At 41.7% G+C, this 10,286-nt stretch overlaps 1 pseudogene; it reads left to right on the top strand.

The window, feature by feature from the left end:
- The first annotated feature begins 400 nt into the window (after window positions 1–400).
- LOC111819152 (uncharacterized) lies at window positions 401–583 on the top strand (annotated as a pseudogene).
- The last annotated feature ends 9,703 nt before the right edge of the window (window positions 584–10,286 follow it).

Below are 10,286 nucleotides of genomic sequence, written 5' to 3' on the forward strand. Positions count from 1 at the left end.
AGAAAAGTCTAGAGATCTGCTTCTGAAAATTAGCCAGTGAAAACCCTATAGATCACAACAGAATATTGTTTGACATACTGCTGATAGATGAGACCTCTAGGTTGAAAGGCACTTAAAACACACAGTGGCCACAACAGTGAACTTAAGCATACAAAGAATCGTGAAGATGGTGCAGGACCAGGCAGCAATTCATTCTGTTGTACACAGGTTGCCATGAGCCAGAGCTGACTTGACAACAGCTAACAACTACTGCTTTCTAAAGAATGTAGTTGTTTAAAGGTGTTTTCTCGGAGAGTATTGCAGTATTTTTTCTCCATGTGATCAGTGAGATTACAATCAGCCCATCCCTCAGAAAATGTGGATTTTTTTAACACCAATCTGAGGAGCATTCAGACCAATTAAGACTACTTTCAGAGATCACTGCTTTAGTGTGTTGCTAGAGAAATGTTTCTGAACATGTAGGGCATTGGAAACCCAGATGACCAGCTGTAGTGCTCTCACCTGAGCCTGAAGCTGGCTTGTGGTATTGCCTGGCAACAGCTACCACTTATCAATGACTGGGAGAAAAGACAGGCAGAGTGGTTTCCTTCTTCATTAGTGCTGGTTACTGAAGTCACTATCTCTTCATCTTTTATGTTTTTTATCTTTTAACAGGTTTAAAGTTTTTCCTTTAGACTTTGTAGTTTGTTTACTTCCTGTTTTTGAAATAATGCCCTACAGGCACCTTTACTGTTAAAAATAAATATTTTAAACATGATTTATCACTGTTGACAATGTACCCCTCACCCCTACATTTTATATCCGTCAGGTTAGATATGATTAATTCTCTTAACTGTTACACTTTTTGGTACACAGGGGTGAGTTTTCTTATACAGGCTGTAATTACCTGAAAATATTTTCCCTACTGATTGAAAAACTGTCTTTGACATATACTTATCTCCATCCACATAACTGTTTAAGAGTCCCTGGATGGCACAAATGGTTAAGCCGCTCAACTACTAGCTGGAAGTTTGGTGGTTCGAACCCACCCAGAGGTACTCAGAAGAAAGGCCTGGTGTTCAACTTCTGAAAGGTCACAGTCTTGAAAACCCTATGGAGCAGTTCTGCTCTGTACACATAGGGTCACTATGAGTCCAAATCAACTGGATGGCAGCCAACAATAACTATTTAGGTCTTACCTGTACTCTTTTCTGTTTTATTTTTCTGTTTTGTCTTTTCCTGTGCCAATAACCTATCAGTTTGTTTATTTTCTGTTTTAAATAACATGTATTAATAAAACTTGTCCATAGGTTTTTGTTTTCCTTGTAATTTTGGGTTGGTTTTTGCAAATTCCCTAAAGTTCTGTTTATCTGTTTATCGTATTTGAGAGACAGTTTTGCTGGATACATAATTCTTGGCTGGCAGTTTTTTTTCCTTTAAGGCTTTACATATGTCATCCCATTGCCTCCTTGCCTGCATGGTTTCTGCTGAGTAGTCTGAGCTGATTCTTACTGACTCTTCTTTGTAGATGACTTTTCGTTTATCCCTACCCGCTCTTAAAATTCTCTCTTTATCTTTGGTTTTGGCAAGTTTGATTATAATATGTCTTGGTGACTTTCTTTTGGAATCTACCTTATGTGGAGTTCGATGAGCATCTTGGATAGATTATCTTGTCATCTTTCATGGTATCAGGAAAGTTTTCTGCCAACAAATCTTCAACAATTCTCTCTGTATTTTCTGTTATCTCCCCTTGTTCTGGTACTCCAATCACTCGTAGGTTATTCCTCTTGTTAGAGTCCCACGTAATTCTTAGGATTTCTTCTTCTTCTTCTTTTTTTTTTAATCCTTTTATCTGATTTTTCCTCAAATAAGTTGGTGTCAAGTGCTTTATCTTCAGTCTCACTAATTCTGACTTCCACTGCCTCAATTCTACCCCTATGACTTTCTACTGAGTTGTCTAATTCTGAAATTTTATTGTTAATCTTCTGGATTTCTGACTGCTGACTCTATGGATTCTTGCAGTCTGTTGAATTTGTCATTATGCTCTTCTCTAATCTTTTTAATTTCCTCTATTATGTGTTCTGTGTTTTGTTTAATTTTCTTCCTAATTTCTTGAAAACTTCTGTATATTAATCTTTTGTATCTGCCTCTGGTAATTCCAAGAAATTTTCCTCCTCTGGAAAGTTTCTAGATTATTTTGCTAGCTTGCTGAAGCCATCATAGATTGCCTCTTTATGTGATTTGATATTGACTGTTTTCTCCAAGCAATCAGTAAGTTATTATAGTTATTTATTTTATGTTTGCTTACTGTGTCCTAGCTTCTAGTTTTGTTTTGATATGCCCAAATAGGCTGCTTGTATGAGTTAGTTTGATTATCGGCACCTTTGAAGTTCTAATGTCCTGTCACCAGGAGGTTAGATCTGTTACTAGGTAATGTGAGCTCAGGAGTCCGCCCACTCCTCCTGTATGGATTCAGCTCAGGTGCCCAGGTAGATAGCCACCAAGTATGTGGTGTAGGCTCTCACTTACAGTCCTAGACAGGCATGGGTGATTGGTGTAGGCACAGGCATCTGGCTGCAGCAGGGAGACACACTCTGAGCAAGGCAAGGGGCTGACGGCCACCCCTGAGCATCCAGGAGGAGGGCGGGTCCCTGTTCTCTAGAGCACGTAGGTGGGTGGGTTTTGCAGCTGGACTATGAGCACCCAGTGCTGTTGGCTGTAAGGACTGGTAGGCACCTCTTATTCTTGAGCCCCTATTGCAGGTGGCTAGATGGCATGGGTGGAGCCACCAGTCCTCAGACCCCTGATGTGGGTAGGTAAAATCCCTGCTTAATGGGCAGAGCAGTGTCAAATATCATGAAGCTGCCACTTCACAGCTGAAACAGTTCAAGTTAGACTTCAGGTATATACCCTGTTGCACTGCGGTAATGAGGGCCTGCACTGTTGAAATGGGTCCACACGAATGTCTGCAGGAGGAAAGGTACTCAAAGTCCATGGATCCCTTTGCCTGTGCCTAGGCAAAGGACCTGTGCCTACCCTGGGTTCCTGGCTTAGGGGAGCCAGCAGTTTATTTTTTCCTGTTTGTTAATTTGTTCACTCTCAAAGGCCAGGAGAATGGCTCAGAGCATGTGACGGATCCTACTTCTGGCCCAGGGGACTTGGCAGTTGCTGAATCTGGTCTGGGACCCAGTGCAGAGCAGAGAGCGGGGAGGTAAAAGAGAAGTTTTTCCCTAAGGGGGGTGTTTTTGGTCCGTGCGGTAGGCCGTACGCAAGTACTTATCTTTTGCCAATCTAGGGCTGCTTCTCACTGGTTCTGGGTGGACGAGTAGATCCTCTGCAGCTGAGTCTCTCCTGGTGTGGAATACGCCTCCTGAGCACGGCTACTTGCCTGCCTCACTGCTCACCCCCGAGCTGATCAGGTCTCAAAGGCTCAGGCTCTTGCTGGGTCAGGTTTGGCAACTCCTCGCTGCTTCTGAACCGTTTCTCCCTCCCCCGCCACTCAGTCCAGTTCCTCCACTTTGCCTTAAATGTTCAGGGCTCCTAGACTGTCATATTTAATTGATTCACTTGTTTTTTCAGGTCTTTGTTGTAAGAGGGTCCACCCAAAGCATCTGACTACTCTGCCATCTTGGCCCCGCCTCTGATTTTTGTTTTTCTAAAATAAAAATAATAAGTCTATGATTTTTTTCAGTACTTAAGTTACAACTGCCTTTTATTCTTCCCCTCCAGGGCGTGAGATCTATGTTCAGGGTCATTAGATAGTACTATCAGGACAGTTGTCTTGTCATTGGTCAGTGACCACACTAGCTCCTCCTGAGATATGCATCTATCTGAGTCTCAGACATGAGTCTCCCTACTGACATCGTCTGACATGTCTGCATACTCATCTGGTTCTTAGCTTTCAGAGGCAGTTACCTTTCGCCACAACCTCAAGGGTTCTTGGGGTGTACCAGTGCTCCTGGCCAGCCTCAACACCTCTCAGCTCCTCTCCCACCCACTCTGTGAACTCTCTTCAACTTTCCCCAAGTCCTTTCTGGGAAAGGAGGCACATTATCCCCTGGATAGTCTTGAATGTACAAGCTCATCTGAAAGTTCTACCATTTCCTTTCCTAGGACTTGTCCTCGGTAGGCAGGATACTTCAGGGGCCCATGCCAATTTGTTTCTTCACCAACTCTCCTTATTCTCTAGATCAGAGAGAGTTTTGTTTATTTTCATTTTTAATTTCTTCTTCCAATGTAAAGGTAGGGAAATTGTCTTGGTAAATATTCTCCCAACTCTATGGTTAATGTAAGCACTTTTGCTTTTAAAGGAAGAAAGAAATTGTGTAAGGGATGCTCTTTAGGGAGAGGAAGACTAAAGTAGAAATCTTCTTAGGGCCAGGGGAAGCCTGAGAACAGGAAATACTTATGCAATAAAAAGAGGAGGCTATGAAATTTTTAGACACAAAAGAGGGACTTCTGCCTCCTTTACTAATTGGCTAACGCTGGCTCTGACCCTCACTCAGAGTTGACACATAATCTTTTAAGGATTTTTATTTAATTGTGTTGCTTCCTTTCTCCCCTCCCCAGTGCCCAATGTTCTGTCTTATTCAAGATTTAAACATCACATAGTAGGTTTAAATATTAGGTCTACCAGAACTCTCACATCAAAGCTCAAAGGAGTGCTCTGGGGCAAATTTTTGCTGGAGAGGACCCAGATCATCTTTTCCAACCAATAGATTCCTGAAATTTGGTCTAGCCCCTGGCTGACCTCTTTGTTTGCTTACTGTCAGAATATTTAACATGTATTATAAATGAAAGCAAAAAAACAAAGCAGTGGTGGGAGGGAGCTAACATTTATTGAGGACTGTATACTGGGCTCGGGGCTGAGATGTAACATGGCTTGTTCCGTTTAATCATCACAACAACTTTTTTTTTTCTTTTGATTGTACTTTAGATGAAGGCTTACAAAACAAACTAGCTTCTTATTAAACAATACGTATATTGTTTTATGACATTTGTTAACAACTCCATGACATGTCAGTACTCTTCCTTCTCAAACTTGGGTTCCCTGTTACCAGCTTTCCTGTCCCCTCCTGCCTTCTAGTCCTTGTTCCTGGGCTGGTGTGCCCCTTTAGTCTCATTTTGTTCTATGAGTCTGTCTAATCTTTGGCTAAAAGGTGAACCTCGGGAGTGACTTCATTACTGGGCTAAAAAGGTGTCCAGGGGCCATCCTCTCCAGGTTCAGGGGCCATACTCTCCAGGTTTCTGCAGTCTCTGTCAGGCCAGTAAGTCTGGTCTTTCTGAGTTAGAATTTTCTTCTATATTTTTCTCCAGCTCTGTCCAGGACCCTCTATTGTGATCGCTGTCAGAGCAGTTGGTGCTGGTCACCAGGCACCATCCAGTTGTACTAGACTTAGTCTGGTGGAGGCCATGGTAGTTGTGGTCAATCTTTACCTTATGTCTTTAGTTTTCTTCATTTTCCCTTGCTCCTGAAGGAGTGAGACCAGTGCAGTATCTTAGATGTTCACTTACAGGCTTTTAAGACCCCAGATGCTACTCCCCAAAGTAGAATGTAGAGCATTTTCTTTATAAACTATGTTATGCCAATTGAGCTAGATGTTCCCCGAGACTATGGTCCCCACAGCCCTCAGCCTAGTATTTCGGTCCCTAAGGGAGTCTGGATTTGTCCATGGAACTTCCATGACCTTACCCTGAACAAGTTGTGCTGGCTTCCCCAGTATTGTGTACTGTCTTACCCTTCACCAAAGTTACCGCTTATCTATTGTCTATTCAGTGTTTTTCCACCCTCACTTCCCCTCCCTCTTAATCATCTAAGATTGTTTCTTTTTGTGTGTAAACATTTTCATGAGTTTTTATGGTAGTAGTCTCATATAATATTTGTCCTTTTGTGATTGACTTATTTCACTCAACGTAATACCCTCCAGATTAAATTTTCACAACAACTCTTAAAGTCATTTTGAAGTTATGAGAACAGGCACTTAGAGATTGAATGTCTTGACCATTCAAGCCTAAGTTGATGAACTTCATTTCCTTTACACTAAGCTGTCATGGTGCAGTGGTTAAGAGCTTGGCTGCTAACCAAAACAGGTCAGCAGTTCGAATCCACCAGCCACTCCTTGGAAACCCTATGGGGCAGTTCTACTCTGTCCTATAGGATCACTGTGAATTGGAATCAACTCAGTGGAAATGGATTTGGTTTTCGGTTATGCTGTCATCCTGGTACACTGAGTTAAAGCTGTTATTCTCAGCCTTACATGAAATACCAGGAGGAGGAAGAGGGAGAGAGGAAGCAGGACTACTGCTGATGGGGAGCAATAATAGCCCCATATTTCATGAAGTTCTTTGCTAAGGAAACAGACCCATATAGGCTCATAGTTCCTACGGACCACAGTGTAGGGGAGAGAAAGGGGGTAGATGAAAGAGCAGGTTTGTAAGGCAGCTGCCTAATTAGACAAGATATATAGACTGTTATTGTAATGTTATACATTTCCTCCTTTATATTATTTTTAAAAACTCAAGCAAGGAGGAAAGTGAACTTTGAAAAGCATGCATATTTACATAGCAAGATTGAGGACTGGTCTGCAGTATGAGGAGTCTAGGCTACATTCAGACAAAGAGAATCTCTGCTTTACCAACCTTCCGGAAGATTGTCAGCTTTAGACCTACAGGATTTGGAACTCTTAGCTCCTGTGCACGCCTACATTATATAGAAACTATTAAGGAACTGATAGGGCCTCTCAGGCACCCTTTGAATTCCTGAAGCCTGAATGGACTTGCAGAATGACTGTAAATCATTACAGATATAAGACCAGTGTTTCTATTTTTTTTTTCAGTTGTTCTTTAAGTGAACGTTTACAATTCAAGTTAGTCTCTCATACAAAAATTTATACATGCATTGTTGTGTGACCCTAGTTGCTTTCCCTATACTGTGACAGCACACTCCTTTCCACCCCAGATTTCCCATGTCCATTCAATCAGCTCCTGACCCTCTCTGCCTTCTCATCTCTCCTCTGGACAGGAGCTGCCCATTTAGTCTCATGTATCTACTTGAGCTAAGAAGCACCCTCTTCATGAGTATCATTTTATGTCCCATAGTCCAGTCTAATCTTTGTCTGAAGAATTGGCCTTAGGAATGGTTTTAGTTTTGGGCTAACAGAGAGTCCGGGGGCCATGTCTTCTGGGGTCCCTCCAGTCTCAATCAAACCCTTAAGCCTGAAGACCAGTGTTTCTTGCCCCACTGTATATGTGAAGGCTTTCTTTTGTTTTGTAGTTATAGCAACAAGTTCTATAGCCCATTGTTCTGTGTAACTCAGTCTTACCACCTCACGAACTGCTTAATAATCACTGCTCTGTAAGAGTTAGTCTTTAATTGATTTACACTGTGTTTGCCAGCTCTTTGCTTAAAGGATCCTATCTTAGACTGTTAGAGTGACCAAAGTTGAATTCCACCAGCCTTTCTGTACCTTTTATCCTCTTCCTGCTACTCGAGGCCAAGAAAATAGGGCTTTGCTAAAGCCATGGAGAGAGTCCTATATGATGTAATGGAAAAGGGTTAGGGATGTGGAGCAAGGGAGCATGAGTTTGAAGAGATGCTGCTGTTTGTTGCTGTGTGATCTTGGACACATCATTTACACTCTCTGACCTTCAGTTTCTGCATCTCTAATATGGAGATAATATTAACTCTTATGGAACATGGTTGTTGTAACGATTAAGTGAAACAATATGAGGAAGAGCTTTAGATTAAATTGCAAAGGACTATACAAATGTTAAAAAGCTGTGGTGGTGCAGTGGTTAAGCACTCAACTGCTAACTGAAAGGTCTGTGGTTCAAACCCACCAGTGGCTCCTCAGGAGAAAAAGACCTGGCAATCTGCTTCTGTAAATATTACTGCCGAGGAAACCCTATAGGGCAGTTCTACTCTGTCATATGGTGTTGCTTTGAGTTGGAATCGACTCGACAGCACACAACAACAATGTACAAATGTTATTATTAGGGTGCACAGGTAAATGATCACTGGACAGGAATGCAGTGTGCCTGCATGCTGCCACGGGCAACCAGGGAGGTATGTTAGAGACAAAATCACATCTGTTTCTATGACAGTTTTGCTGCAAGAATGATGCTTCCCATCATGACTCTGTATGTTGTTTTGTTGGTGGCTATCATAGAGTTGGCCCCACTTATGGCAACACCATGCACAGCGGGATTGGATCATTGTGGGAGTTGGCCCCACTTATGGCAACACCATGCACAGCGGGATTGGATCATTGTGATCCATAGGGTTTTCATTGGCTTATTCTCAGAAGTAGATCACCAGGCCTTTCTTCCTAGTCTGTCTTAGTCTGAAGGCTCTGCTGAAACCTATTCAGCATCGTAGCAATACACAAGCCCCCAGTGACAGACGGTGGTGATTGCTCATGAGGTGCAACCTGGGTCTGCCACATGGAAGCTGAGAATTCTACCACTGAACTACCACTGCCCCCATCCATATGTTGTACCCACTCAGGAATGAGTAATATAGAGCTCACTTTGGCTATATAAGTTTCTGAGAAGAAAGAAGAAAAACACAAGCTTTGAAAAGGGAGTAACACTTCTTGGATCTGTGTTTGGAGTGGGATGGGAGTGGGCAAAGGGAGGCAAGAGAATAGTGAAACGAGGAGGGACTAGGCTTAGAGCTCTCTCAGCATTCTTCTATGTCCCGGGGAAGTTTATCCTATAACAGAGCCTTAGGCTGTCTGTGATCATGGGCAGGTAATATGTTCCTCATTGGTTACAAATGAGCACAATTTAAGATTTAACTTTCTAATACATGTGAACATTTTCTTCAAAGGGTAGACATACATTTGGAGCTTCCTTTTAGAGTTTTCTTTTCCATTTTGTGTATGAGTTTTTAATTAACGGTAGTCCAAACCACATTGTTGCTTTAACACCTCAATTATGAGACAAATTTTGTCTGTACATACTTACTGCAGGAGTTTTCATTTTTTTATGTGCCTGAACGGAGTTTTTTGCAGGATTGTTTTTTGAGAGACTTTGTTTGTTGGTTTTTTTTTAGCAATGGAAAGTAGTTGTGGTTTGATTTTTTTGAGGGGGAGGGTGTCTTTTGAATGACAAAGCTGTTTTTCCCCTCTTTTTAAAAATATAACCTGAAGTCTGTACCAATGTTTTTAAAAAAATATTTCAAGTCTAATCTTGTCTTAGTATAAGGAGTGTTGTGTAACTGTACACTGAGTAAAAAGTCTATCGTGAATAAGTGCAATACTTGTCTCTGTTGCATTTAGGACTGCCAAGTTGATAATCTCTGTTATTGTTGTTGTAAATGTAAATGGATCTGAAGTGACTGACTGCTGCGTGTCAGATTGGCTGCCCAGTATTCTGAGCCTGTCATAGTGTGGACCAGAGTCCTCTCAGGAATAACCTTAAATGTCTACTCTTAATGTTATCTCCAAAAGAGTATACACATAATCACAGAAATACACTGACAGGATTGAGAGGCACTTATACAACTTTAAATATATCACAATTTTTGCAACCCTGTTTTGACATTTCTATGTTTTTTAGCATATTATGTAACTAGAAAAAAAAATGGAAGTGTTCCAGACTTCGCCCTTCCTCCCAGAGGTCCGGCTCTGAGTTACTATAGAAACAGCCATGAATCATCTAATCTTCTATGACAGTGAGCTCCTAGGGAAATGAGCACACAATCATGTTTCTGGGGCAGTTAGAGGAGCACCATTACAAAGAAGAAAGCTCAGGTTCAGTGTGGAGCTAGGAGAGCAACATTACACCCTGCTATTCTAAAATGAGCAAACCTTGCATTTGTTCAGTGACGAGTAATATTGAAAGACAGCGTGGTTTCCTGCTACATCCTTCTCAAAGCAAGCATTGCCATACTACCTTCAAGAGGTCACATCGTTTGTGTACTGTGCCCCATTTGCTAGTGCCAACAGGTTCTCCGGGGTATATGGTATTTGTTTTTTGCATGTGGTTCTTGTAACTGTCAACAAAAATTTCCTTAACAGTTCAAATCAAAAGAAAGTGGGGATCACCTATGTTTAACTTTAGAGAAGAGGAAGTAGTGATGTGTCTTACAAAACAAGACATACCCTGCAATGTTTCTTGCTTAATTATCCTCTGTGAAGCTTCCTATTTTGGCTTTATTTTTTAATCCCTAGATGAAATGTGAGTAATAGAGGCGTTAAATGTTTTCCTGCGATAAGGCTAGAGCTTTTATATAATGCTTCCTTTTTCCTTCACTGGCCTTTTGTTTCTCTGTGTCAAAGCTCAGTTCATGTCCTCTCCCTTCT

The sequence above is a fragment of the Trichechus manatus genome, unplaced genomic scaffold, assembly GCF_000243295.1.
Source record: "Trichechus manatus latirostris isolate Lorelei unplaced genomic scaffold, TriManLat1.0 scaffold00280, whole genome shotgun sequence".
NCBI lineage: Eukaryota > Metazoa > Chordata > Mammalia > Sirenia > Trichechidae > Trichechus > Trichechus manatus.